Source organism: Diceros bicornis, chromosome 6 (genome assembly GCF_020826845.1).
Source record: "Diceros bicornis minor isolate mBicDic1 chromosome 6, mDicBic1.mat.cur, whole genome shotgun sequence".
Classification (NCBI taxonomy): Eukaryota; Metazoa; Chordata; class Mammalia; order Perissodactyla; family Rhinocerotidae; genus Diceros; species Diceros bicornis.
In genome coordinates this window covers 28128067-28155603 of record NC_080745.1, presented here as the reverse complement: position 1 = coordinate 28155603, position 27537 = coordinate 28128067, and the positions used below count along the sequence as shown (strand labels likewise).

Genomic DNA, 27537 nt, shown 5'->3' with positions numbered 1-27537 from the left:
AAGAGAGGAGGCAAGCCAGGCTGGAGCCAGACCTTGAAGGACAAGGGGATTTAGCTCGCTGGAAGGGACAGCATTCCAGAGGACAGAAGTGTGTGGGCAAAGGTTTGGAGTCGTTCCTGGGGAAAGGCGTGCCCTCTCCCATTAGACATCTGGGCTGCTCTGGCCCAGACGGCCTCGGCTCTCGGTGACCAGTGGCTGTGGGGTGAAGCAGATGGCCAGTGGTGGGTGGGGCCACCCTCAGGCCTGAGCCAAGCGAGGCCAAGTGGCCCACACGGGCCAGAGCCTGAGACCTTGGCACCAGCCACTGGGAGCTCTTAACTCGAGAGTTAATGATTCATTTGTGGCCAACTTCTGCTGGCCTTTGCCTGGAAATTCCCAAGCCTGCCCCTTCCCTGCGCTCCGGGAGCTCCAAGAGTACAGTCTCGTTTACACTTGGCTGAGAACATCTCACCCACTATCCAGGGAATGGCTTTTAAAATGACAGCAGGAGCAATGCAGGTTAGCCATTAGGAAGAACTGATTCTGGGCTGCAGGCCAGGGGCTAGAGTGGTTGGTTAGAGTCTGGTAGAGTAAGAGGCCCCTCTCTGACCCTGTGTACCAAGTACTGGTGGAAGGAACCCTGTTTGTGTTCGTGGTTCCCCCTCCCCCATTTAATTCAGAGCAATTGTGAACAGAATCCAGTAGTGCCGTGTGAAAAGTGTTGCAACAGTTACAAAGGGGGAAATAGAGTTTGACCCAGAGCAGAACTCGGCTGAGTAGAAAAAGCAGTAACATATGCAAAGGCCCTGGGGCAAGCAAGTCCAGGGGAGGTTGTTCAGGGAGGTTGAGTAGTTGTGGTATGGCTGGAGGGTGGAGGGTGTGAAAGGCCTCTGGAAGTATGGACACAACTCACAGGTGAAGGGCTTAGAGGACGTGGGAATGTGGCAGTGCGAGGTGCTGGCAGTGGGGAGTCAGGGCTGGTACCTGAGCAGGGACAGGTGTGTTTGATTTGGGTTTTTGGGTCGTTGGCCCATTTGTGTCTTGATTCTGCTGATCGGCAAACCTTCCCTGACAGCCTGCTCTGTGCCAGCTCAGGCCCAAGCCCCGCATGGGTCCCTGCACCTCTGTGGGCGTGGACTAGAGGGAAGGGGTCCTGTGCAGCAATTCAGGTGAGGGGCGACAGGGACCCAGCAGAGCCGCATGCCATTAGCGTGAGTACAGGTCTGTGCTGATGACTTCTTCAGACTCACCCGGACCTGTCACCCCAATCTTTGGGTGAGCACGGTGGGGGTGTTGAGGTAGCCTTGAGGAAATGCGTGTTCCTGGTGGACTGTGGACACACAGCCTGGTTACCCCTGTCCTATAGGGTCACGTGGTCTTAGCACTTCCTAATGCGTCTCTGTCGCTCTGCAGATGAGTAGACTGAGAGGGCAGGGTCAATGACAGAGCTTGGGCACAGCTCAGGGCCCCATCTCCCCGTCCTGGCTGGTTGCACACATATCCCCTCCCCTTCCCTGCTACAGATTTAAGAATACGTCCCCAAACCAGGCAAAACAGAGCAGCCTGATCCTACAGGTCAAAATGTCCTGGGCTTGGGGAAGGGGCTTCCTTTATACCTTTTCAACTTTGTGAATTTCATTTGTGATTATTTCTTGCCAGTCCCAGGCGTTGGTGGTAAACAACCGCTCTCCCCAGAATGTTTCCCTGTGACAGCAGCTTTCTCTGGCGAGGGTGCTATCAACACTTGGCAGGGCCTCCTCCCAGCTCCCGGCTCCCAGCTTGGGCTCCTGAGAAGCGAGAGCTTCTGAAAGCCGTTCAAGAATGTGGCGCTCTCCCGGTGTGCCGTGGGGGCGTGAGCCTAGCCTCTTTGTTCCCTGCAGCAGCCAGCGGCCCGGCCTGGCCTCGGAGCCTCAAATGGCCCTGGTTGTGGATGGTCCCCAAGCACAGAAGCGAGGCGGTATCAGGTATCCGCTGGCTCCCACAGCCCTAGTGCCCAGGTCCTGGCACGGCTCAGCGGCAGGAGGGAGCCCATCTCCCGAGGGCAGCTCTGCCAGTTCTGTCTGTGGCCCGGAGACTAGCCGTGTCCCAGCTCTGCAGCCTCCGTGGTCTGTGTCACGCTGGCTTAGGCGTCCAGCGTCAGAGCCAGGAAACGGATCTGCCGTGCGGGGGTGGAGGTGCTGCTGCCCTGGGCAGCCTGGGTGAATCCCAACCTCCTACCCGTCCACACTGGTGGCAGCGGGGGGTGGCAGGGCGGCTGGACTCATGTATCCCTTGCCTGGCATGGCCTGAATTTGACCTGTACCTGGAGGAGGGACTGAGGTGACAGCCCGCTCCCTGCTCCACTTACTGTGCCCAAGCCCCCAACTCCGCATGGCCTGTAACAGCCATTGAAGACGTGCAGGGCTGTTGACCAGACAGAGCACCCAGACACAGGCATAGCTAGGCTGCTGTGCATTTACCAGGGCTGTACTGCTTTCCTGGAATGCCCTTCTTGCACTGGTCTCTGGGCGAGAATTTACCCAAGAATCACTTCTTTGGGGAAGCCTTCCCCAGCAGCCCCTCCTCCAGCTGAAGGTGTCCTCTTGTCACCTGACCACCCTCTATCGACCTCCCTTTCACTTGTGTCACAACGTGTGTAATCACGTTCTCCTGCAAAGGGCTCCCACGTTTGCCTGCCTGAGTGCTTTGAGGCCTATTTATCTGTGCATCCTGCATGCCTCATATACAGTAGATGCTCAATAAAAGCAGGCTGGATTTAATTAAGGGGGTTCCTGAAGGTGGTCTTGGAGTGTCCCTTTGTTAATGATGTGGTGAAGAGGGGAGGCGGGAGTTTGCCATTAGAGAGGCCGACCTCCCTGCACCAGACCCACTTCGCAGGCTGGCAGGCAGGCCGGGTAGTTGGCCAGGGCTGCAGCGGGCCCTCCCCCTCCCCATCCGGCCAATGCCTTCCCTGCAGGCAGGAACCGGCTCCCTGGCTGCTCGTGCGATCACTCTCCAGAAAACACCCCAGTGGAAACTGCATGAATGATTGATAAGAGCTGAGAGCTGTTTAATTTTTTCCCCCTGTTTAATGGCTATCAATAATTTAATACGCTCTCTGTATGTTTTTAAGAAATAGCACCCATTTTGCCGTCTCCGGTTTAGCGGGCTAAATGATTTAAGTGTTGGAAATGTGCTCTGAGGATGGAGGTTGAGCAAGTCAAAGGAATCTGGAGGCTGGGAGCGGGGGAGGTGGGTTCAGAGCCAGCAGCATCTTGGCCTGTGTGTGTGTGTGTGTGTGTGTGTGTATGTGTGTGTGTGTGTGAAGGTGGGAGGGAGGGAGGAGGGAGGGGGCGGGTAAAAGCCAGCGCCTCTCTGCTAAGAGCAAGATAATTGCTTTTCCGGGTCTCGCTGAGCAGCAGCTGAACAGCTGTCAGCTCACCCCCACCCCACAATGCTGAGCTTTTCTGGATGACTCTGGGGGGCCCCGGGGAGGGCGAGGAAGGAGCTGCTGCTGGTACCACCATGGGCTGAGAACCTCCCTCCCCCTGACATCTTTGCCCCTTTCTAAATCTTTTAAATCATTTTTATTTTAATGATGCAGTTAGTCTGCTGCCGGCCGTGTCTTCCAGATGGGGTGGGAGTGGTGTGGAGTGGGGGGCTCAGAATTACTAATCTCAGGGCCCAAAGGGACCTGGAAGGTCATCTGCCAGTACTCCCCCAAACTTTCCAGATGCAAAGGATCACCTGGGAGGACTTGTTAAAAATTTAAATTTCTGGGCTGCGTTCCAGACCCACAGACTTCCATTCTCAGGGGAGAGGCCTGGGAAGCCGTGGGTTTAACAGTCAGCCCAGGCGATTCTTATCATCAGAGGAGTTTGAGAAATATGGAGTCCAGCTCCAGTTCTGATACTGACAGCACCCACAGCACCACATGCCACTCCCTCTGCTTGCATGCCTCTGGGGATGGGGCGCTCAGCACTGTGCGAGAGCACACCCACCTGTGGAAGGTGTGCTCCAGTCCAGAACTCCTTCTGACGTTCTGCTAGATCCACCTGGCTGCCCCCGTGTGCTCCTCATGTGGAGTTACCTCTGCTACAGGACAGACGGTCTCTCCTGGGACCTAGTGGTCCCCATCCTGGCCATCCTCCAGCTTATCTGTTGGGCCTCTCTGTTGGGCAAGGAGCCTCCTTTCTTAGCAAAAGGCTTTGGATACCAGAGAAAATGTCCCTGGGATAGCCCAGGCGTGGGGAGGGACTCTCCCCTCCAGGCCTGGGCGCCCCTTCCTAGGGGCAGGCAGGTGACATGGTGCTGTGGCCTGCCTGTGGTGGCCTGCGGTGGTGCATCACCAGCACCAGCACAGTGGGGCCCCTGAGGAAGGCAGAAAGAGCCCTGGGCCTCAGAGCCACCTCGGCCTGTCAGGGCCCAGTCCTCCCCGAGGAGAGAAAAATGTGACTCATCAGAGATTGTGACAGATTGTGAGCCAGATCTCTGGGGTGACAGTGGGGGAACTGAGGCCAGACAGAGTCCCCCAAGGTCACACATCCATTGAGGACAGAGTTGGACTGCAAAGATAGGGCAGGGGGCCCAGAAAGGGGCATCCAGAACTGAGGCTCTTGCACTGGGGGTCAGCTGAGACCCCACCCCAGTCACCTGAGGGCTGGTGGGGAGGGCTTCCTCCTCCTCACTTGGCACTGAAGGAGACAAGTCAACACATTGAAGGGTTTTTAGCAGAGCCGATGCCCTGTCTGTCTGGCATGATGACTTCCTTTGCTTTGCCTGGCAGTTTGCGTTGTCTCGGCAGAGACGCAGTGCTGACTGCCAGTGTGGGTTGCTATTTTATTTTAATAGATAATTAAGAGAGAAGGAGTGGTACATATTTCAAGGTGTCATCGTCTACTGCAAAACAGGGGACCCCTAAGTCCTCCCCCGTTCTATAGACCCTTGGTACCCCCAAATTCAGCCCTGCCCTTGGTCTATGTGGGAGAAGCCTGGGTTCCAGGAGGCACTGGCATATGACCCATCTTGTGATCGCCAGTCCCTCCATGTCCCTTCATGCCCCAAAGCCTACCCTGATCATCGTAGCATCACAGTGGGGGTCTTGACCCTTGGGCAAGAGGAAGAGTGGTACCACCTAACCCTTCCAGGGGCCTCTGCTTGGAGAGCTCTGAGAGCTGGGGAGACAGAAGGGAAAGACTTAACCCCACGCTCAAGAAGACCCAGCCCCAGAGAGAGAGCTACATGATTATGAACGCCTGGGCAAGACCTGGGGCAGTCAGGGAAGGCTTCCAGGAAGAGGTGCCACCTACCCTCAGGCTTGAAGCACAGTAAGAAGGAGATGGGCATCCCAGGTGCAGAGGTGTGAGGCGGCACTGTGAGTGTACAGAGGAGAGTGAGGTGGAGCCGGCAGGGGCGGGCCAGAGCTAGACAGGAGGGCAGGCCAGGGCGGGGCTGGATCTGGCACACCTGGGCAGAGAACCACAGAGGGTTGGTTTGTTTTTAACTTCAATTGAAGTGTTACATCCATGCAGAAAAGTGTGGATATCCTAAGTGTGTAGCTTGACAAATTATCACAAAATGAACATACTCATGTAACCACCGCGCAGCTCAAGAAACAGAACATTCCAGAGCCCCTAGAACACACCACGTGCCCCCTTCCAGTCAGCGTTCCCTTGAGGAAAATGACCATCCTGATTTCTAGCAGCATGCTATCAGTTATCTGTTGCTGCCCAAGAAACACCCCAAAACTTAGTGGCTTCAGACAGCCACCATTTATCATGTCTCATCACTCTGTGGTTTGCCTGGGCAGTCCTTCTGCTGGTTTGCCCTGGGCTCACGTGACTCCAGTCCCCTGACGGGCCGGCTGGACCGGAAGGTCGAAGGTAGCCTCAGTCACATTTGGCAGTTGTTGCTGACTGTTGCCTGGGTGGCCTCAGTTCTCCTCCATCCTCCTAAGGGACATTCTTTCCACTGCCAGGCAGTGTTCCAGGAGGGCCGGGGCCAGACACGGTGGGACTCTTAAGACCTAGCCTCTGTAAGCCGCAAAATGCCACTTTCACCCAATCCTATTGGTCAAAACAAGTCTCCAGGCCAGCCTGGGTTCCGGGGGTGGAGAGCAGACTCCACCTCTTGGTAGGAGTTGCTGCAGAGAATCTGTGGTCATTTTTAGACAACCACAAGCATTGAGTAGTTTTGCCAGTTCTTCACCTTTATATAAATGGACCCCTTAAGAATGTTCTCTGTTGCGTCTGGCTTTTTTGGGCAACATTATATTTGTAAGATTTATCTATATTGTTGGCAAATCATTTTTCTCATTGCTGTGTGATATTCCATTGTGTGGCTGCACAATTTATGCATTCTATAGTTGATGGCCATTTGGGAAGCTTTCATGTTTTTGGCCATTATGAATAGCAGTGCTGTGAACATTCTCGTACACATCTTTGGGTGATCACATGCACACATTTCTGTGCAAGTGGAGTCGCTGGGTTGGTGATAGACCACAGGGTAGGAGAAACTTCTAAACTGTTCTCCAAGGTAGTGACCAGTACATGGCCCTCTAGCAGTGATTGGAAGGCCCAGAGGGCTTTGGGGAGGGGAGTGAGGTGGTCAGTGGGGTTTTAGAAAGGCCCGCCAGCCAAAGATGGGCTGGAGGGGTATCTCTGACCCTGGGGCTCCCTGGAATGTCCCCTCTCTGCCCACCCCAAGCCTCAGGCCTCCAAGCTGGGGGCAGTAGGGCTGGTGGCCTGATCCCTAACAGTCAGGGGAGCTGGGTGCCTGCATGAGCTGACACAAGAGGATGCAGGAGCTAGGGGACCTGCCGTGGTGGCCTCCATCTGAGACACCTCCAGACAGTGGCCAAGGCCAGGAGACTTGGTCCTATGTCCGGCCTGGCTGCTCTCATGCTGTGGGACCGTGAGGGGAAACCCTTCTCCTGTCAGGGCCTCAGTGTCCTCATTTGTCAAGTGACAGAGAAAAGTGTCAACCTTACCACGTCTCTTTCCTCTCACCTACCTGAACTCTGTGTTCTAGAATCCAATGGGGGAAGGGCACGAGGAGGCCCTGGGAGATCTCAGCAGACTTCCTGGTTTTGGGGCACATGTTAGTTGGCCAATTTTGCACAGCTTGTTCACTGAACACCTTCACTGCACCATTCATCAGTCATTCATTCATTCACTTATCTATCCAGCAGTCTCTGTGGCCTTCTAGCCTTGGAGGATAGAGAGATAAACTAGACCTCATTCCTGATGTCCAGGAGCTCTGCCCAGGGAGGAGACCAGCTTATAGAAAGCTGAAGGAGACGCGGTCAGCTAGGCCCAAAGCCGCTGGGGAGTGAACAAAGAAAGGAGGGGCAGGCCAGAGAGGGCTTCATGGAGGCATCTGAGCAGAGCCTCGAAGGCCAGTGGGGCTTTGAAAGACAGACAAGTGGGGGAAAAGGAAAGGGCTCTCAGTAGAGCGCTTGACATGTCCCAAGGCCGGGGTGCTGCTGTGGTATGGGGTGCAGAGGGGCTGCCCTCACTGTTGGGGCTGCTTCTGGGGCCTCGAACATGAAGTTCAGGAGATGGGCCTTTATTGGGGGTTGGGGGGCAGCATCCAGTTCTAGGATGGCTTCACTTTGGTGGGCCAGCTTGGCCTTCCAGAAGATGGCAAGAGGGACCTGGGCAGGTGGGACCTAGAGGTCAGCCAGCGGGTGGCGGGGGGGTGCCCACAGGGTCAGGCTTGGAGCTCACCGAGCCCTCTCGTCTCTCCTCCAGGACTGGCAGTGGCTGTGCTCGGCCAAGTCGGACCACTGGGGCCACTGCCTCCTTCCCACCACGGCCTCCTTTTCCTGACACTCCAGCCTCAAGTCCTGGTGTCAGCAGAGGCCTCAGCAGGTAAGCAGGAGGGGCCTCTGGTGCTGTGTGTCTGCTGGTGTGGGGCCCACCCTGAGGGCTGGTGCTGTTTCCAGTCTGGAGCGCTGGGAGCTGGGCTGTCATCACTGAGGAATGAGGGGAAGGGGTTTATTTCTCAGTTTCCACTTCTTCCTTGGCCTTCTCCTCTCAGGGAACCAGACAAAGGGACAGGGGGTGCCCTGGCCTGGGACTCAGCATTTGGTATTATTCTATTGCCAACTCCCAGCGTAGCCTTGGGCAGCTCTGTTCCTCCGCTGCTGAGGGCCTCAGTTCTCTCATCCAGGACGTGAAAATAAGAATATAATATCCTCGCATATTCTGAGCACTTAATCATATGCCAGGCAGGGTCCAGGTGCTATGTAGTTATTAACTCTCTTCATCTTCACAACAACCCTGTGAGGTAGGCGCTATCATTTCCATTGTACAGGTGAGGAGACTGAGCCTTGTGTCAGGAAGTAACTTGCCCAAGGCCACATACCTGGCTGAGCCCCCGTGGGGCTCAATTCTGGGTCTGTATGGCTCCAGTGTGCCAGCCCCTAACCCCTGGACTGTTCTGTCCCTGGCCTCGCCCCCTTCTGCTGGCCTCTTATTGGGGGTGGGGATCAAGGTGATCTGTGGCGTCCTCAGAAGTGCTGGGTCCTGTCCCAACTCAAGGCAGAGGGAAGAGGCTTTTACAAGGTGGCAGTGGTGGCCAGTAGCCTGGAGTCATGACTTATGTGTGGATGTGATGTGACATGAACTAGGCCTGGCCTTTTGGGTCAGGTGCCTAGGACCACATAGGGCCCCTTCTAGAGGAAGGGTGTGTTGGCTAGATAAAAGCTCTCTCCCCTTCTGCCTTCCAAGTTCAGTTTCCCAAGCTTGTATTAAGCACTTACTGTATGCCAGGCCCGACACCAGGCCCTGGGATGCAGGGGAAAGGGGCTTGCCCCATTCCATGTTCCGGGGAAGAAGCAGAGATCATAACAGATGCAGCATGCCCCATAACAGTGGGGTGGACAGGGTTCAGAGGTTAGGGGAGCATTCTGGGGGAGGTGACCCAAAAGTGAGTAGCACTGTGGGGAGACAGGAGCAGTGAATGGGTGGAAGAACCTGGCAGGATGGGGGATGAGATCGGCAAGGGGCTGGGAAGATTGGGTGGCACTATAGTTACACATGGGCGTGATGTTCTCATCTAGAAGTACAGATATGCATACAAGTCCCAGGGGATTTTCCCAACCCTCAGTCATAATTTGCAGGGCCTGGTGTAAAACAGAAATGCAGGGCCCGTTGTTCACAAATTATTAAGGATTTCAAGATGGTGGCAGCGGAGCATTAAACCAAGAGTGGGGTCCTTCTAAGCTTGGGGTCCTGTGCAGCTGTCCATGAAGCCAGCCCTGCCTAGAATAAGTGAAGTGTTTGTGGGATTAAGTGTAAAGAACTGAGTTCTGGTGCAGGCTTCGCCAGTTACCACCAGTCCAGCGACCTTGGGCAAGTCCCCCATCACCTCTGTGAGTTTGGTCTGTGAAGGGGAGAGATTTGCCCTCCCCCCAGCAGCAGGCGGCTCAGCGGTGCCAGCATCCAGCTTGTCCCCAGTGGCCCGGGACAGTGGCTTCAGTTAGGGTGTGATTACGGCACCTTCTGTCAGGCGGTGGTGTCCGAGGATTCCTTGGCCTTTGGTGGCCTGTTTTTTTGTGTGTTTTTCCAAATCCAGCGGGGCAGGGGAGGGGGTGCAGTCTGATCTGTGTTTTATTTGCAGAGTCTCCTTCCTGATTGCCCCTTGCCTACCCATCTCTGCTTGGCAAACTCGCTCCTGCAGGTTGGATGCCATGGAGCTTTCTCTGACCCCAGCCCCTCCCTCCCGACCTTTGCCTTGTGACCCCTCCAGCAGCTACAATGACCTCTCACACTGTGGAGTTCTCCAGAGTGTGCAAAACTCTTTCACACACCATCAGACTACTGAGCAAGCCCTTGAAAGGTCCTATTCTCATTTGCCAGGTGGGAAAACAGAGGCTCAGAAGTGCGACGCCCACCCCAGCTCTTGAGCCGAGGTCAGGCCTACGTCAGGCTTGGGTGCAGGCGGCAGCAGCAGAGAGTGGCACCCAGGCTTTGTTCCGGGGCAGCTTTGTTCTAGCATTTTGGAAGACTGGCTTTTCCCTCCTGATAAAGAGCTCCGGCCCCTGGCCCAGGGGAGGCCCCAGAGGTGCCTGGGTGGCTGAAGAGGGCCAGGTGGAATGAGTGGTCCTGCCAGCTGGAGTAGACAAGGCCCCAGCCCGGCTCCACCCTGTGGGTGACTTGGCCCAGGTCCCCCAGCCGGGCAGACTGGAGCCCGGGCTCGGTGAGTCCCGCATCAGGCAAAGGTGAGAAAGCTGCTCTGGGCCTGTAATAGCCAGCAAAGCCGGGGCACAGTGAGAGGGCATCTCGTCGGTGCCACGACAGGTGTCCCCTGTGGCTGGCACTTTATCAAAGGCACTCAGTACACCTTTGGGGATGGTGCAGACGGCGCTGACGTGATGAAGGGTATAGACTCGGCCAGGCTTTGGCGTTTCCCAGCTCTGCCACTTCTCTCTTTGAGACTTCAGATTAGTGGCTTAACCTCTCTGTTCCTCATTTCCTCATCTGTAAAATAGGGATAATAATAGAACCTGCCTCATTAAGTCGTGAGGAATGCGATGAAGTTAGCCATAGAAATCCTTGCCTTGATGTCTGGGGCGAGGTCAGCGCTCTATCGCGTGTGGGTTGATGGTGGGCGAGCCGACGGAGGTGAGTGATGGAGCTGACCCCGAGGCCTATGGGCACACGGGAGGGACACGGCTGCATTGTCATTTAAGAAAGGATGTAGGGGGACGGCTGGGATTGGGTTTGGGCTGAATTTGGATTTCTTATGAGGTGATCCTAAACAGCTGTTGGTCAGAGGTCTGTGGGCAGGGGCCTGGGGTGACAGCCACGCTCCCTGGCCAGCCCCTGACTTGTGGCTTCATGCTGCCAGCATGTGTACACCATCAGCTGTCAGTCCGCAGACTTCGAGGGTTGCACAGTGCAAGGCTGCTAAGACCTTGAATGCCAAGCCCAGCTCACAACAGGCCCGGCCGTGGCCATGCAGAGCTGGGATTCCAGGATCCCCATGTGGCGTGCCTGTCAGTCTTCAGCAGCCAGCTGAGAATGCACAGCCCCTCTCCCTGCCTGGAATTTGTTGCCTGCGGCCCAGGCCCCTCCGCCCCCAGCCTCTGCAACCTGCCCTGACCCTGCAACCCCTCCCCTAGCCTGGAGCTGGAAATAGTCTACAGCCCGCTGGTCATTCCTGCCCGAGGTGGGACACCCCCTGGGTCAGCAGGGCGAGGCTGCTGTCCTGGAGGCCCTCAGAGCGGGACTTACATTCAAGCCTCAGTCCCGCTGCAGAACTGTTGTGTGACCTTGGACAAGTCACTGTCCCTCTCTGAGCAGTTGTTCATTGGTCTATAAAACCTGAGGTCTGGGACAGGTCAGGGATCACAAACTGCAATGTTCTTAAGGGCCTACACAACCCAGTGAAGCTGGAATTATCCCACTGTACGGATGAGGAAACTTAAAGCACAGAGAGGTTAAGAAATATACCCAGGGTCACAGAGCTATTGGTGGAGCTGGGATTCAGCCCAATTTTATCTGACACTATAATATGTGTTTTCCCCACTACATCAAGGTGTCCCTGGTAGGTTTGTGTATGTTTGCTGGGTGATCCACTCACTTCATCAGCCAGAGTGGGTTGAACACTTATGGGCTCCAGCACCAAGCTAGGCCCTGGCATCCAAAAATGAATCTGCCTTTGATAAGCTGAGTGAGCACAGCCCCGGGCTCAGGCGGCGGTCCACAGCGCAGAGTGTGCTAGATGGGTACCTTCGGCGGGTGAAAGGCAGTAGGAACTGGGAGGAGCAGTTCTTCCCTGATGCTGGAGGAGGCAGCCAGGGGAGGCTGCCTGGCGGAGGGGGCTGGATCCCTACACAGAGGAGTAGAGGAGTGGGGTCTTCCTGGGGTCTCTGCACAATGTGGTGGGGTGGGTAGGGAGTCCAGCTGGAGAGGAAGATTCTTTCAACTACAGCTGGAAGCAGGTGCTGAGGCAGCTCCTGAGGGCCTTGAAGGCTGGGCCGCAGAGTTGGACCTTGATCCTGCAGAGAGTGGGGAGCCAAAAGAGCTATGGAGCAGCTGCAGCTCCTCTGTGAAGGCCAGGAGGGGAGGGCTGGCCTCAGCCCACGAGCTAGGGCGAGCGTGAGGTGTGGTCCAGCCTGAGACTCACTACTCACCCAGAGACTGTGGCAGCAGGGAGCAGCCGGGCTGGAGACGTGTGTGCTCCAGCTGGCCGGACCTCTGGGCTCCACCCGGCCCTCTGCAGCACCCAGGCACTCTGGGGCCGCTCCTGGGCCAGGGGCTGGAGCTCTTCACTAGGGGGAAAGCCAGTCTTCCACAATGCTGCAACGTGAAGCTGCCCCGCCTGGAGCCACCATCTGTACCCCTTCCTGACGTGGGTCTGACCTCAGCCCAGGGGTGAGGCTGGAAGGGAGGGCTGGACGAACCTGTTCAGGGACGTGGTGGGGAAAGAGAGGCCCAGAGACCAGCCCAGGGTCACACAGCATCATCATGGCAGGTACAGGAGGCCAGTAGGCCAGGCAGGAGGCATCCTTCTTGAGGCAAGAGGTCTGGGTCCCTCTCTGGCTCTCCCAGAGTCCGGTGGGAGCCTGGCTGGTTGTGTGTGATCGCCTGTGTAGGTGTGTGGAGCTGCACTTGCACCCCAGGGACCCGACCTCAGCCACCAACAGAGCTGTCCAAGGACAGGCCGGGATCGGGTAAACTGTGCCGTGAGGGACTCCCTGGGTGTCACTCACTGTGGGTCTTCTCCCTCCTGCCGGTGTTTGCTCACCCGCCTCTCACCGGGCTCTGCAGTTTGTCTCCCTCTGGCCCATGATCCACACACTTACAGTGAGGACAGCCACACCCATGTCCTGTGTCCCAGGTCCAAACCCTTGGTGACCTTGCAGGGAGGGAGCAGACACTGCGTGGGCGTGTAAGGGTGGCATCATTATTCGAACCATAGCATCGCAGCCACCTGGGGGAGGAATGGTCTTTAGAAATCATTTGGTCCAATCCCTCATGGTTCAGATGGGGAAACTGAGGCTCAGAGATAGAATACACCCCATAGTAGCCCAGCCTGGCGCTCCAGGCTTTCAGCTGTGCTCACTGCCACCCTAAACTTTTTTGGATGCATGGCCAGTGTAGACACTGGCAGGGCCCCAGATCTGCAGCAGTGCTGGTGACCCAGCCAGGGGCATGGTGTTTGCAGAAAGGCAGAACAATTCCTGAGGGACTAGGGACGCAGAGAGTAGGGCTGGGGAAGTTCTGGGGGTCTGTGGCGATCCACCCAGAACTGGGCCTGAGAACTGCATAGGGTGCCCTCCAACCCGGCTCTGGGAAGCCTTGTTTGTATCCCACCTTCTGTAATCGCCACTCCTGCGGAGGCCTGCTACCACCGGGGCTTTTCCTCCCTTCTGTTTACCCAGAGAGCCTGGAGATTGCAGGCCCAGAGGCCATGGCAGAGAGAATGCTCTGGAATTAGGGCCTGATTTGAAAGCTGACAAGATGCAAGGGGGTGAGGAAGCAAAGTGGACTCAGGAAACCAGGAGCCACCCATGTCTCTCATCAGCCCCCTTTGCCAAGCCATAGCAGGGTGCCCAGTGGCCTGCTGGATGCGAGGCAGCGTCTCTGGGACCTAGGACAAGTGTCTGGGGGCTCCGAGGGACTGGAGGGTCAGGGAGGGCTTCCTGGAGGAGGTGGAGCTCCAGCTGGGCCCTGAAGAATGAACAGGACCGTGAACTGAAAGCATTCCAAGCAAAGAGACCGGCTAGGCCAAGACCCCGAGGCAGGCACACAGGGCAGATGAGTGGGGCTGAGAGGAGGGCTGTGACTGGGCAGTGAAAGAAATGAAGTTGGAGATGCCCCCTAGAGGCCCGATGGCAGAAGGAAGAGGAAGTTTGTACTTTGCTTCTAACTTGCTAAATGTCCCTGAGCAGATCACTGCCCCACTTCTGTGCCTCAGTTTCTCTCAGATCTCCCTGGAGCTTCAGGCACCTGGGAGCCACAGCAGGGCAGTGCCTCAGTGGAAGAGTCTGCCTTTGGGGAGGGTGTGAGGGGTGCCAGGATGCTAGGCTCCCCTGGGAGTCGGTGGGCAGTTGGCCAAGGATGCTGCTGCTGAGCCCAGGGCTGCTCTCTGGCTGGGGACAGTTGACCGCAGCCTCCTGGGGTTTGCTAGGAGTCTTCCCTAGCCTGAGGGGATGGGGGGTTAGGCCGCCTGGGGCAGACCCACCTGTGGGCTACGGGTCTGTCTCCCAGAGTGGACTCCAGGGCTGAGAGGTTGAGGGGTAGACTGAGAGATGGGCTTCCTTTCTCCTTCCTGTGACCAACTGCCTCCTTCCTTCTTTGGGGGGAGGAGGTGGCCCTCCCCAAGGCTTTAGGCCAGTTCAGAGCCTGACGGAGAGGAGGTGACTCTGAGCCATGTGTGCCAGTGCCAGGCCTGTGATCTGCTGCAGGCACTGTGGGTTCCCAGTGCCCTCCTGCAGTGCAGTCCCTCCCCAGAGCCCTGGGCTCAGCCCTGGTTGTGTTTGCTGCACCCCCACTGACCCGCAGCGGCCTCTCTCCCCCTCTCCTATCAGCAGAGTGGCCGCCACAGGCTCTTGGACTCCCAGGACCCAGGATTGCGCAAGTCCCCCCAGCAGTTTGCACAGCAGCCAGCTCAGGGCCCTTCAGCTCCAGGCTGGCCCAAGTTCCTGCTCAGGAAGCCCAGAATTCTTTTCTGGAATAAGACAGCAACCACCCCACAGCAGGAAGGGCAAGCCACCCTCATTCAAAGCCTCTCCATGCCCCCTGACTCCTGTCACCCTCAAAATATCAGAGGAGCTTAGCAGGGGCCCATTTTCTGGAGGGAGAGACTGGAGTCAAAGAAAAGAAGGCAAGAAACTTGGCCTGGGTCACGTGTCCCAGGCAGGACTCCCCCAGGATTCCAGGCCCCTGGTCAAGCTCCTTTGCAGACCGAGCCAGTGTTTCCTGTTCAACGCCGCGGGGCAGATGGGCCAGGGCTTGGGAAGCACAGGTGGAGGAAGAGAGCTCCCGGGGAGCGAGGAGCCGGAGGGCAGAGGCCTGAGTCTCTGTCTCTCTTCCTTGGCTCCAGCTGCTTTAATTGGCCAGGTCTGCCGGCGGCGCTGACATTTACCTGGTGGGGAGGAGGGCCTCCTCCCTCTTGAATCAAGATGCTAAAAATAACCGGGCCCAGCTCCCCGGGGCCCTTGCCCAGCCAGCGCCTGCCTGTCCACCTCCACGACCTTTTTCCTGGGTGCTGGAAGCTAATTGCTTTGTGAGCATGCAGCCCCTTGTGCTAAGGACTTCCTAGGGGTCGTAGCCGGGATGGTGGTACATGCTCAGCTCCTGAGACCGAAGAGGGGTCTCTGCCAGGCCTGCCTGTCCCTCAGGTATTGGGGTGATGGGCCTCTGCCTGAACCCCAGTACCTTCCCTCTTTTATCCCTGTGTGCAATTCCCTACCAGGCTGGCCACACCACCCTTGGGTGTTGAGCCCCTTCCCTGACCTGCCAGAGTTTCTCCTGGGCCACCTGTACTCTAAGGGGAGGGAGACTGCGCCCTCCTCCTCAGGGTTATTTAGGGCGCACCTTGAGTCCTGTCCGGCGCCCAACACAGACATACAAGCGGGGGCCTCCTGCCTTCATGCTGCGTGTTCATCCCGTCACACAAGCAGCCAAGAGGAGCCCAGACTTGGGAGCTGGACACGTTTAAATCCAGCTGTGCCACCTCAGCACATTTCGGAGCCTCTATAGTCTCATCTCTGAAATGGGCATCATAACTGACCTTGTAGTGTTGGTGTGAGAATGAAATGAGGTACCTGTGCAGAAAGTGCCCCGTCAGGAGAGCCGGGCCCCAGGCCGGGAGGAGGCCTGGGCCCTCTGTGCTTCCTTTCTCTTGCTGTGGAAATAGAGCCTGACACCTCATACATTTGGTTCGTGTGTTCGGACTGGAAGGGGAAGGTCTTGAAGACCCAGGCTGAGAACTGGGGACTCAGTCTTCCCAAAACAGGGGTCCCTTGGCCATTCCTGTGCACCTCCACCGTGGCCTGCCACACCTGCCTGCCTGTGTGTTTGTCCGGTTCTTGCCCTGGGTCAGTATGACCAGAATTGTGTTGACATTGGCCTCCACGCCCCTGGCTGTGGGGTCAGCCCCATGGAAATGGAACTGGTTTTCTGGGCTCTGTACTTGCCCACTGTGAGAACCCGGGCCAGTGGCTTAGCCCCTCCATGCCTCAGTTTCCTCGTCTGAAAATGGGGATAATAATGGTCCCTACCCAATAAGCATTGTGAGATGAAATTAGCACCATATGTACAGTGCTTAGAACAGAGTTGGGCACGAGGCGAGTGCTCGGTATGTTAGCTGGTCCTCGTAGTAGTAAGACTAGCAGTGGGTGGGAATACCAGCAGCCGCCTGCCGCTTGTGGACTGATTCGTGTCGGATGCTGTGTCAGATGCTAAGCAATTCACATACATTTTCTTCACATAATCTTCACGACAACCATACACAGGTGCTCTTGTAAGTTCTATGTTCCAGATGAGGAAACTAAAGCATGGAGAGGTCACACAGTCTGAAAGAGGTGGAACTGAAAACCAGAATTAAGATTCAGCCTTGCTAGGGTGACCAACTCTTTGGGTTTGCCTGACACTGTCCCGGTTTTAGCACTGAAATTTCCACATCCCAGAAGCCTCTCAGTTCCAGGCCCACAAGGACAGTCGGCCGTGCTGGCCCCCTCTAAATCCTCCACGCCACTCCTAAGCCCCCTGGACCCCCTGGACCCACTCCTTGGCTCTGGGGTTGGTGCAGTCTGGGCTCTTGCCTGTCCTGCCCCTGCTGGGCCCCCCTCCCACACCTCATAGATCCCTCTTCTAGCCAGATCATCCTTGCCTAACCCCCTGGCCTGGTTCCAGTCTCCCCACCCAGCTTCTTCTCTTCTCCCTCCCCTCTGCCAGCAGGAGGGGTATGGGTCATGCCTGGTGGGCTGCCCCTCGCCAGGCCTCAGTCTCTCCGTTTGCAGCGAGGGCTTTGGCCCCTCTGCTCCTGGTTTTCTAGAGACGCTCTGGAAACCTCTTCCTTAAAGGAGGGAAGGCAGAGCAAGCCCCTGTCCCCAGAGCCGGGAGAGAGTGCACTGGCCCTTCCGGGGCATTGATGGAGAGCACTACTGACAAAGGAGAAAGGTCAGCAGGAGGACAGAGCGGAGTTGGTGGCGGCCTGCCGGCCAGCAGTGCCCTCCCCCAAGTCAGGGCTTCCTGGGGGGAGGGGCCCAGTGCTCCCTGGGGTCCGGGTCAGTTAGTATTGACTCAGGCAACCGCTGCTTCAGCGGTCTGGGGGAGATGACTGGCTCGTCCTTGGCACCTCCCTCTCACTCACCCCACGTCCAACAGTTGATTCGACCCCCTTACCCTCTCCGGGTCTGTGTCCCCCTCAGCACCCCCACCCTCTGCTGCTGTTCAGGTCTCACTTGCCTCTAGAGGACTGAACCCTTCCCAGCCCTCGCTGCCCTCCCTTGCTTCCCACTGTCACCAGGAATAAAGTTCAAATTCCGAAGCTGACATTAAGGTTCTTCTTGAGCTCAGGGAGGCTGCCCAGAGCTGCCGGTGTTTCCGCGAGGGCTTCAGTCTGCCGTCCCCACCCTCAGACAAGGGCCAAGGCTTTCCGGCCTTCTCTCCCTGCCTGGGGGTTTCTGCCCTCTAGACACGCCTTTCCAGGACTTGGCCCGCCCTTTCCCCCCAGGACCCCCGCCCTCTGGGGGAGGTGGAAGAGGTCTTGTGTGGGGGATCAGGGCACCCTCTGCCCCCAGTGCTCCAGCCTTACCCAGGCAGCAGGGCCTGTGACCAGGACGCCAGCCCAATGCATTGTCCACTCCATGCCATTCCTCAGACTCCCCCCCTGAACTGCCCTGTGTGTCTCATGCCCCAGCTCCTGGAGGGGAGGAGGGCAAGAGCCGTGTGTCTCCGCAGCTCACATGGAGGCCAAGCCACAGTGAGGGCAAGAGAGGCAGTGGTTAGTACACAGGTTCTGGGGTCTGATCCCAGCTCCATCACTTACTGGCTGTGTGACGTCAGGCAGTCACTCAACCTCTCTGAGCCCCAGTGGTATCGTGGAATGTGAGTAATAACAGCCCCTCCTCACAGGATGGTGGGATTCAATGAAGTGATACATGTTGAGGGTTTGCAGGGTCCTGGAACGTTTTAAGGATCAATAAGGTGAGCCCCTGTCATCGTCATCATAGGGCAGGCAGGTACCACATCCATGAGATGTGGGTCCAGCTCTCCAGATGGGCTCTGCCTGGTGATTTGAATGGACCTTCCACTTCTTCCCCCTCACTGTCCCCTCTTTGTCCTTCGTTCTGCCCCAGCACTCCCCTCCCATGTCTCCCATGACCCTCGTGTTGTCTTATCTGCCTGGTCCTCCCGGCATGCCTTCAGAGCTGGGGCCAGGATTTATTGTGTTTCCCCCACAGCCCCTCACAGGTGCCTAGAGCACAGTAGGTGCCTAATAAGAGCTTGTCGGGTTGAACCGATGCTTGCTGAGCCAAAGTCACCTGCGGAAACAACACAGCAATGACTAGCCGGGCCTCTGGGCCCATCCGCAGGCCGCTGAGGGGCATTTCTGAGACCAGGCATGAGCCACCTCTCACTGGGTGACACCACGTGCCACTCTGGCCTCCTCGATGCCAGGGTTTGGGGGGGGTGGCACTGGGGCTGGGCTGCCCCCTTGGAAGGTTTTCCAAGGCTGGTGCCTCTCCCAGTTCTCTGAGCGGTCTCACTGTTTGCCTAGGTCCTTTCCCCACCCCCCACGGTTCTCTGTGAAATTGTGTTATTATATTTAAACAAATCAATTCCATTGCAGAGTTTTCCTGTCCTAATAATGAGTTTGCAGCACAAATGCCATTGATTTCTCACAGCCCTGAAAACCAGCTGATGAATTGCACCAGCTTGTCTTCGGAGAGGCATTTAGCAGCTCTGCGTGGCCCCCTCTGGCCCCCCCGGCCCTGCCCCCCATCACGACCCCATCCCCACCCCACCCCACATGTCGCTGCTGCCTGTAGTGGGCTGAGGTTGTGTGATGAAGGCAGATCCCCAGTGCCCGCCAGAGATGGAATGTCATCGCAAGGGGCCCGGCCCCTTGTGCTGGTGAAACAATCATAGTGGAGATTTTTATTGATTTTGGCCAAAGGCAGGTGCGCAACTTATAGAGCCGAGAAATGGTGCGGTGTGATCTTCGTCTTCCCTTACAAGTTCAGAGCCTGTCCTGAGAGTGACAGCAGGTAACAGCTCAGGCACGGTTTCCAGACCTCCATGGGGCTGCCTGGTTGCTGCCTTTTTGAGGGAAGGTTAGAGAGTTGTTCACGCTGGGTAGGGTGAAGCTTCCCTTTGTGAAATCCTTTGGAACTCTGGGGTTCAAAGTCACCGTTAAACCACTGTGCAGGACTTTGCCTTTCAGAGCACTGCCAGGAGCATGGTCTTGTTTGAGATTTTTAATGACCCCAGGGCTTGGGCGGGCAGGTATTATTGCTCCCAATTTAGAGGCAGGCAGACTGAGTCAAGGGCAGGCACCGGAGCGAGGGAGGGGCTGCTGGTCCTCCGTGACCAAAGGTGCTCCAGTCCCATCTCTCTCCTCTTACTGTCAGCCTTTTTGCCACCCCTTTACCCAGTCCTGAGCCTTCTGTCTGCAGAGCCCAGGTGGTCAGCTGGAAGGGCCGAGGCGGTCATCATACAGGGGTCTCAACTCAGCTGCCTGCAGCATGCCACTCAAGCCTGTGAACTGGGCTGTGGTAAGGCAGGAGGGAGCAGGAGGGACTGCGGCAAACTGGAGACTGCCCACCCCACCTAAATCCCTAAAAGTCCTGGAGGTATAATAACCCCCTGCCCATACGCTGTACAGGAGGGGACTGTGGGCCAGATCGTCACTGCCTCCCCCCATTCTAGTTCAGGCCTTTGTTTTGGAGACAAGGATGTGTAGCCTGGAGTTGGAAGTGGCTCTTCAAGGTCACAGCCCAAGGTAATGGGGTGGAGCTGGGCTGTTAGCCTCGGAGCGGGTGGAGGCCTCCCCGGCAGTGCTGTTTCCCCTCCCCCAGCAGTCAGGTTTGAGGACAGGGCAGGGGACTCTGTTCTAGGGAAGACAGGCCCTCACTCTGGAGACCCAAGAGCCGCCCAGCATGCCCCCCTTCCCTCCGCCGTCAGAGCAGTCACCCTCCCTTCCTCCCCCGCAGACAACCCTCCTGTCCCTGGTAATCAGGTTAGCCTCCTGCTCCATGCTCCCTCCGCTGAGCTGGACCAGCTGCCTCTAATGGCCTGTCAACCTGGCCCTCTCCCAGGCTCTGGGGATGGGGGAGGGAAGCTAAGGAAAGAACTGTGAGTGGGAAGGGGCTGCCGGACTCTCTCAATTCAGACCTTTCCACAGCTTCTAGGATTAAGTCCAAAGCCTTAGCCTGGCATCCAAGACCCATCGCAATGAAGCTCTACTCATTTCTCCAGCCTCCACACCCCTGATGCACTCTTTTCTGCAATCACAGGATGCTATTCCCACCTCCCTGCCTTTCACATGCAGGTCATTTTGTTACTTCCCACCTTCTCAGAAAACTCCTATGCATCCTTCAAAACCCAACTCTTGTCTATTCCTCTGGGTTGCCTCCTCTCAGGACTCCTGCCTCTGTATGCCCACTGGTGCTCCACTGGTCTGGAACTTAATCCCTGTGTTTGGGTACATTGTTCCTGGATCTGGTTCCCCTTGAGTTTGTGGAGGAAAGGAAGCATATTCTAGAAGAATATGCCTTAGGGTGTAGCACAGAGAAGTGCTCAGTGAAGGAATAGGGCCAGCAAAGAATGGACCAGGGGAGGGAAAGAGACAGACAGGAGTGCACAGAACAGCTGCTCCCAGCCCCTCCACACCACTCCAGCCTACTTCCTGCCAGGGAGGCCATTCCCAGCAACACATGCAGGGCCTGAAATAGACACGTGGGGGCCTTGGTGGTGCACTTTCACAGCCCAATGCTAAGCACCCCCCATTCCCTGGGCCCTGAGCTCCCTCTCCTCCCAGGGCCCTGCCCCAGCAGCCAAGACCCTTCCCCCAGGAGTGCCCAGGCCTCGCCCCTCTGTTTCTGCTAACTTTGTTTTATAAATAAACTATATAAATAGGCTCCTCTGATTCCTCGGAGCTCGCAGCGTTTAAGGACTGGGGCACTGCTGCAGGCATAATTGTACTACCGAATCCATCAGCTGCCTAATTACCATTTATTTTGCATTTATTTCTGCTAATTAAAAAGAGAGAAACTCCTAACAACTTTTACGTAAATACTATATTTGTTCTATGTAAAGATGGGATGCTAATTTGCTGGTGATTAGCTGATTATCTAATTTTATAGCTGTCACACAGGATGGCCGTGTCTCCCCTTCACATCCCAGATGCCACCCGAGGCCCCCAATCAGGTGTGGGAGGAGTGGGTCAACGGAGGCCCACATGGGTGATTAGAGGGTCTGTCTGAGCCCCAGGGGTCACTAGCAGTACCACACACGACTGTGGTCCAGGGAGACTGCAGGTGACCCATAGAGCTGGGAAGAACCTTCAGCTCATCCGCTGTTTCTGTACAGATGGAGAGACTGGGGTCCAGAGAGGTCCAGCACCCTGCAGTAAGACAGTGGTAGAGACGGACCCCTGACCCAGATGTTGAGGTCCCCCTCCAGTGCTCATCCTGCTGTATCATGTTATTGTCAGGAGGAATTTGCAGGAAGATGGCTTTATCTGCAGCTGGAGAAATATCTGGACCAAACTCCAGCCCGAGTGGAGGAACGAGGCAGCCTGGTCTGAGCCCACGGCCAAACCAAACCTTCCGTGTGCCCTTCTGGAAACCTCCACCTCCTCCCACTTCCCCATCCTGCACGGCACTCACGGCTCCCATGGCCCCCAGCCCACACTTACCGAGGCTCTCGCTCTGGCAGCTGAGGCCGGCTTCCCCAGGACTGGCCTGCCCCCAGCCCCAGGCCTTGCACATGTGGACTACCGAGACATGTGTGAGGGTCTGAATTTCAAATCTTTAACATTATTCGAAAAAAATATAATTATAATTAATATATCACACTCATGATTTCACAGACGATATTGCTTTAGGTGAGGCTAAGTAAAAAGTGATTGGTTCCAGGTGATTTGAATAACAATACGTAAATAATTTAGATGGAGTGTAGATATGGCTTAAAGTATCTAGTAACTGAAGTTAAGGACACACTCAGGGAGGGTCTGAGAACACCAGGTCAGGAGGCTAGGCGGCTGAGGCCAGGGTCAGCAGCAGGGACCTGAGGACGGGGTTGGCCCATCCTGGCCTGCAGGCCACCACTGCCCCAGCCCACGCCGGCCAACATTGCCCCTGGATGGTGCCCTTCTCCCCAGCCCTGCAGTCAGTGGGCATTAGCCCACCACAGAGGGATCACTGGCCCTGTGGCAGTTTAAATGGGACTTTGTGTCAGAGAGGCCAGGAGGTCCAACTCTGCTCCATTTCCCACCAAGTGACCAGATCTGAGACTTCCCGGAGAGTCCCTGGCTGACTGGCTCGGTAGGCAATGGTGGGCAAGACCGTAGCTAGGCCTCTGCACTCCTTCTTCATGGACAGTCTGAAAACAGCCAGTTCTGGACATAAAAGGAGAATGGCTTTGACTAGGCCAGGGGTCATCTGGGCAGCCAGAGAGGTCAGCAACAGGGTTCCAGTCCTGCTGCTTTCTAGAGCCTCAGTATCCCCCTCTGTAAGGTGAGAGATGGTTGTGCTTTCCTCCCAGGCTTGCTGAAAGGATGCTGAGAGCCGTGTGCGAAGCACCCCTCAGGGAAGCACTCGGTGCAGCTGGTGGTGAGCCCGATCCCGGCTCAGGGCCCCCCTCCGCCACCCACCCGCCGCCACAGTGTCTGTGCGAGGTGACCCCACCGCCGCCAGAGATCTCCTGCTCATCTGCCCTTTTATCGCTCTGCACACAATCAGGGGAAGCCTGGAAGGCCACAGGGGGGCGGGCAGATGGAAAACAAAGACAGAGAACAAAGGCCCTGCTCCTAGGAGGCCAAAAGGCAGGGGCCTCCTCCCTCCACCGCCTGGCCAGCCTGTCCCCCCAGCGCCAGGCCTTGGCCACCCTCAGGCTGCAGGCGCCCCACCCCACCCCACAGACACCAGCCTCAGACCTCGCCTGGGGTCACCACTCGCTGGGTGACTCTTGGGAAGCCACTTCTCTCCAAGCCACCTTTTTCTTACCTGTAAGATGAGGGGGTTGGACAGCACGCCCTGTGACTTTCAGAAACCCTGACCGCCCCCTCACCCAGGGTCTCTTTGGGGCGGGCCCAACCTATCTCTAGGACACCCCCTAGCCCCAGAAAGTCGAGATGGTGTCCACTTCTGCCCACAGAGAGGACTCCAGCATGCCCCGGGCAGAGTGAGGGAAGCAGGAGGCCCCTGTTGACTGCCGAGATCTTGGGGCTGGGTGCGTGGGCATCTGTGTGGAATGAATGAATGGTTTAATCAGAGGGGCTTAACTCAGTGTCGGCCCTTGGTCGCTGCTGCTATTGGAGCCTCTGAGGGAAGGAAAACTCGCCTGGTCCCTCCAAAGGGCAGTAGTTGAGGGCTCATCACAGCACCAATGCCAGGCTATCTGAATTCACATCCCAGCTGTGTGACCTTGGGCTGGCTTCTTAACTTTTCTGTGTCCTCACCTGTTAAAATGGGTATAGTACCTACCTCATAGGTTGTGGTGAGGTTAAATGAGTTAATTCACATAAAGTACTTAGAACGGTACCAGATAAAGGTCTGGTAATGTTAGGTAGTATTATTATCATCAGTTTCATCACTGTTATTGATTAGAGGTGGACTTACTGGGAAACTCATGAAGCTGCGGCCTCCAGGCCCCTCCCCTGCACCGCCGGGTGAAGGGGGGAGTTTTCCTGGCAGCTGTGTTCCAGGTAGGGAAGGGCAGCAGGTTGCCATCAGGAGCATTTCTGTGTAAGCATTTCTGGTAAATTTTCGAAGGGGCCTGGATTCCTAAGGCTCTAGGAATTTGTTGTCATTTCTTTTCTTATTCTAAATACGTATTTATAATTTTATACATATATCTAAAGAGGATCTCCAAAATAGTATAAACCTGGGGCCCTCCACACCTGGACCACCCCCTGCTTATTTCTGTTAGCATATTGTTTCTGGGGCCCGCCCCATGCTCCCCACCTCGTGGGCCCAGCAGGAGGATGGCCCGGGCCTCGGGACTGGGGGGACCCAACTTCTCATCCTGTAGAAAGCCATGTATGTGCAGGCTCCCTCTGAGCACCCCAGACTGTGGTCCACACCTCACAGCCCAGGCTGAGGAGCCCTGAGGAGGGCAGTCAGGGAGAATGGGAGCCTCAGGGAAGGTCTCCTGAAGGAAAGCCCGGATGTGCAGTGCAGAGGCCGGTGCCCCTGGGCCGAGTGCCCCTGCACTACAGGCTGGAGCCCCCACCTCATGTGTGTGCCCTGGTGGGCAGGCACAAGGGGCGGTTGGGGCTGTGGGCAGCAGGTTGCTGAGTTGGAACAGTTGCCCCTGAGGCTGTTACCAGGGTGGCTGGCTGTGTGCCAAGCACCAGTTTACTGCCAAGTGGAGGCTCAGGATGGCCCCTGCCCTCTGAGAGTTCTCAAGGTAGGTGGAACCACAAAATTTGCACCTGGAAGTGCGAGGAGTAGGCAGAGGGAGGCAGTATTAGACCCTTTCTCAGCAGGCATCTCAGAGAGAGGAGCTGAGAGAGCCTAGAGGTCCTGAGGGCTGGACCCTCGGGAGGGCCTCCTGGAAGATGAGCCCTTGCCTGGGGAGGCCCCCAGGGAGTGGGCGCCGTGGGCCCTGGCGCCTCCACCAGCAGCAGGGCCTCTCAGCCCGGTCCCTGACAGGGACATTTATAACTCACAGCTGTGCGGTCCTGGGCCCAACTGACAGTGGTAAACCGATCTGGCTTCAGGAAGTCGCGTCCCGGGGCCACTCCCCACCCCGACCCCACACTCTCCTTCACCTCCTGACACCCACATCCTGTTCTCAGTGGGAGGGGCGGGCAGCCAGGGCACAGGGCCAGGGGCCCAGCCTGGGTCTCCAACCTGTGGGCAGAGCGGGAGAGGACAGAGAGGCTCAGGGAGGCCCAAGAGCTGTGAGGTGGGGCCTTCCAGATCATCAAGGTCTACCTCTCGAGACCCACCCAGGGAGACCCAGGCCCCGAGAGCGCCCAGGGCCACCCTAAGAGCCCACAGGAGCCGAGGACCAAGAGCTCAGGTTGTGGGGCTCAGGGGTGCATTCTGTGCTTCCAAATCTAACCAGAGCGGGGATTACACTTCTCGCCCCTGCTGACCAGCTCCAGCCTGGGGGAGCCCCGTGGAAAGGGGCAGAGGTGGACCAGTGGCCTCAGAGAATCCTGGGAAAAGATGCCATCTTGGACCCTGGGCCTCCGCATGGCCTGCAGCCCTCCACTGGGACACCCCATCCTGCAACCAAGTTCCTCACAAGGCCTTGTGCCCATCCACCTAGATTCTCACAGTAAAGTTCACATTTGGGGAAAGACATGGTCTCACCCAGTGCTTGGAGGAAAGGACGGTACTGAGAGCTTGCAGCACACCGTGACTTTGACTCCTTACCTCCCTCGGCCTTATTTGCTACCGGATTCTTGGGCCCTGTCAGCCAGCCACCTCTCCCTGTGGCTCTGTTTCTCCTGCCGTACAAGGAAAGGGTTGAAAAACAATAGTGAGTTTGCCAAAGCTTGGCCCACGTAACTCCGGTAACCTGTGACAAGATTCTAGAATCAGATCGTACTCCAAAGAACATACATTTTGGTTTCATTAGCTATAGACTTATTAAGGTGTATTAGGAGTATATAACTAGCATATCAAATCAGTTATTTCCCAGATATGATCACTTTGGACAAGGCCGGATTTATTGAAGCTGAAAACAGTGAGATGAAGTAAGTGTAAATATTAATTAAGCATCATCCAGATAGGACTCAGCTGGGACCAAGAATCGTGACGGGCATAGGAGAAGCCCTGAAGTTTGGGGAACACAAAATGAATAATCACCAGGGCTCTTCTCTGCTTTAAATTCTGTTTCTGGGCCGCCTGTGTCAGTTTTAAGCAAAACATCCAGCCTTACACGCAGAAGGGGACACGGGGGTGGGGGAGTGAGGAGGTGCTCGCTCATAAAATGGCTCCAAGGGTTGCTCACAGATCTGGTGAGCAATTCATAATGAGGAAAGAATTCAGGCAGGGGTCAAAGAGTGTCTTTGGAAGTGGCTGCCGGCCGGCCGTGTGAGATAATTCCCCGCAGCCAGGCACGGCTCGGAGAGGAGGACGCTGCGAGGGCCAGTAGGCCCAGCTAAAAATACCCCCGACAGCTTCTCTCTGTCGCCCTGCCTGGGGGCTGCACAGGAAGGCCATGGCTTTCTGCTTTTCTCACCAGGAGGAAAAAGATGACAACACAAAGCCCCCAAGCCCCAGAAGAAACAGAACTTACATAGAGTTTTAAATTTTTTAAAAATCCCACTAGGAGGAGTTGGCTGGCTTGCTGGAGTGTTGCAGGGTACGGAAGACAGCCGGCTCTGATAAATCAGGCATCCCGGGCGTGCTTAAGTGGCCCAAGAGGGCGCCAAGATTAGCCCGGCATGGGGGACAGAGATGGGAGGGAGTGGACTGCTGTCTGAGTCCCTGGCTGCTCACACACGTGTCCTGTCTCTCTCCCTGTGTACCCAGGACGAGGAGGAGGAGGAGGAGGCCTGTTGGGGTCAAACCAATGCTTCGAGGGCTGTGAGGAGAAGAGCCGCTGTCCGTCACTCTGCTGCCAGACCTAGAAAGGTAACCCCAGACCCCCGACTCCCTGATGCCCAGGCCACACTGCTGCCTTCACCTGAAACCTGGCTGGGGCGAGGTCAGGCAGCCGGGTGGTGACAGGGGGGCTAGAGCCAAGGATTGTCAGCCTTTTCTTGACTGGGTGTCCCTCTAACTCCGTGTGTGTGTCCAGCACAAAATGCTTCTGGCCTTCAGTTTGTCCATCTCTGAAATGGGTGCCCCACTTAACTCCAGTCCTCAAGGATTCAGGGACTCAGTGGGGCCTGATTGTATTTGCAGTTAAGCCATGTTAGCAGCCCAGCTCAGTTTGAACTCCGGGGGCACAGCCAGGGGTCCTAGCCCCTGTGGATGTAGCGTTAGGGTCACAAGGTCAGCAGAGTCAGACGGGGCTTGAGAGGAGAGGGTTTTCTGAGGCGGACCTGGCCCGAGATGTGTCTCACTGGAGATGTGGCAGTGGTCTCCTTGGTGGCAGTATTTGAAACTCCGCAGTGATCTCCCTGGCAGCTCTGGGCAAGAATTATTATCTTCATTTTTAGACCATGATACCAAGGCACACGGAAGGTAGTGGGCCTGCCAGGGGTCCCACAGCAAGCTCCAGCCAACGAGAGCAGCTCGGCTTTATCCTATTTGCCACATCAGTTTCTACACTTTTACTACACTGCACTGGTCCAGCCCATCCTCCCCAGGGAAGTCCCGCTGTTGAGCCCAAGCAGACACCTGTCTTTATTGTGTGCCCGTGGTGGGACCTCTCCATCCATCCATCCACCCATCATCCATCCACTCACCTATCCATCTGTCCATCTGTC

General features: G+C 56.5%; 1 protein-coding gene across 4 annotated transcripts in view; it reads left to right on the top strand.

The window, feature by feature from the left end:
• Positions 1–27537, top strand: part of ZMIZ1 (zinc finger MIZ-type containing 1) — a 237203-nt gene that overhangs the window by 39700 nt on the left and 169966 nt on the right. For all 4 annotated transcript variants that reach the window (XM_058543098.1, XM_058543100.1, XM_058543101.1 and 1 more), the window contains exons 2-3: positions 7710–7829; positions 26636–26737. The gene's annotated coding sequence lies outside the window, so the exon portion shown is untranslated. The remainder of the gene's footprint in view (positions 1–7709; positions 7830–26635; positions 26738–27537) is intronic.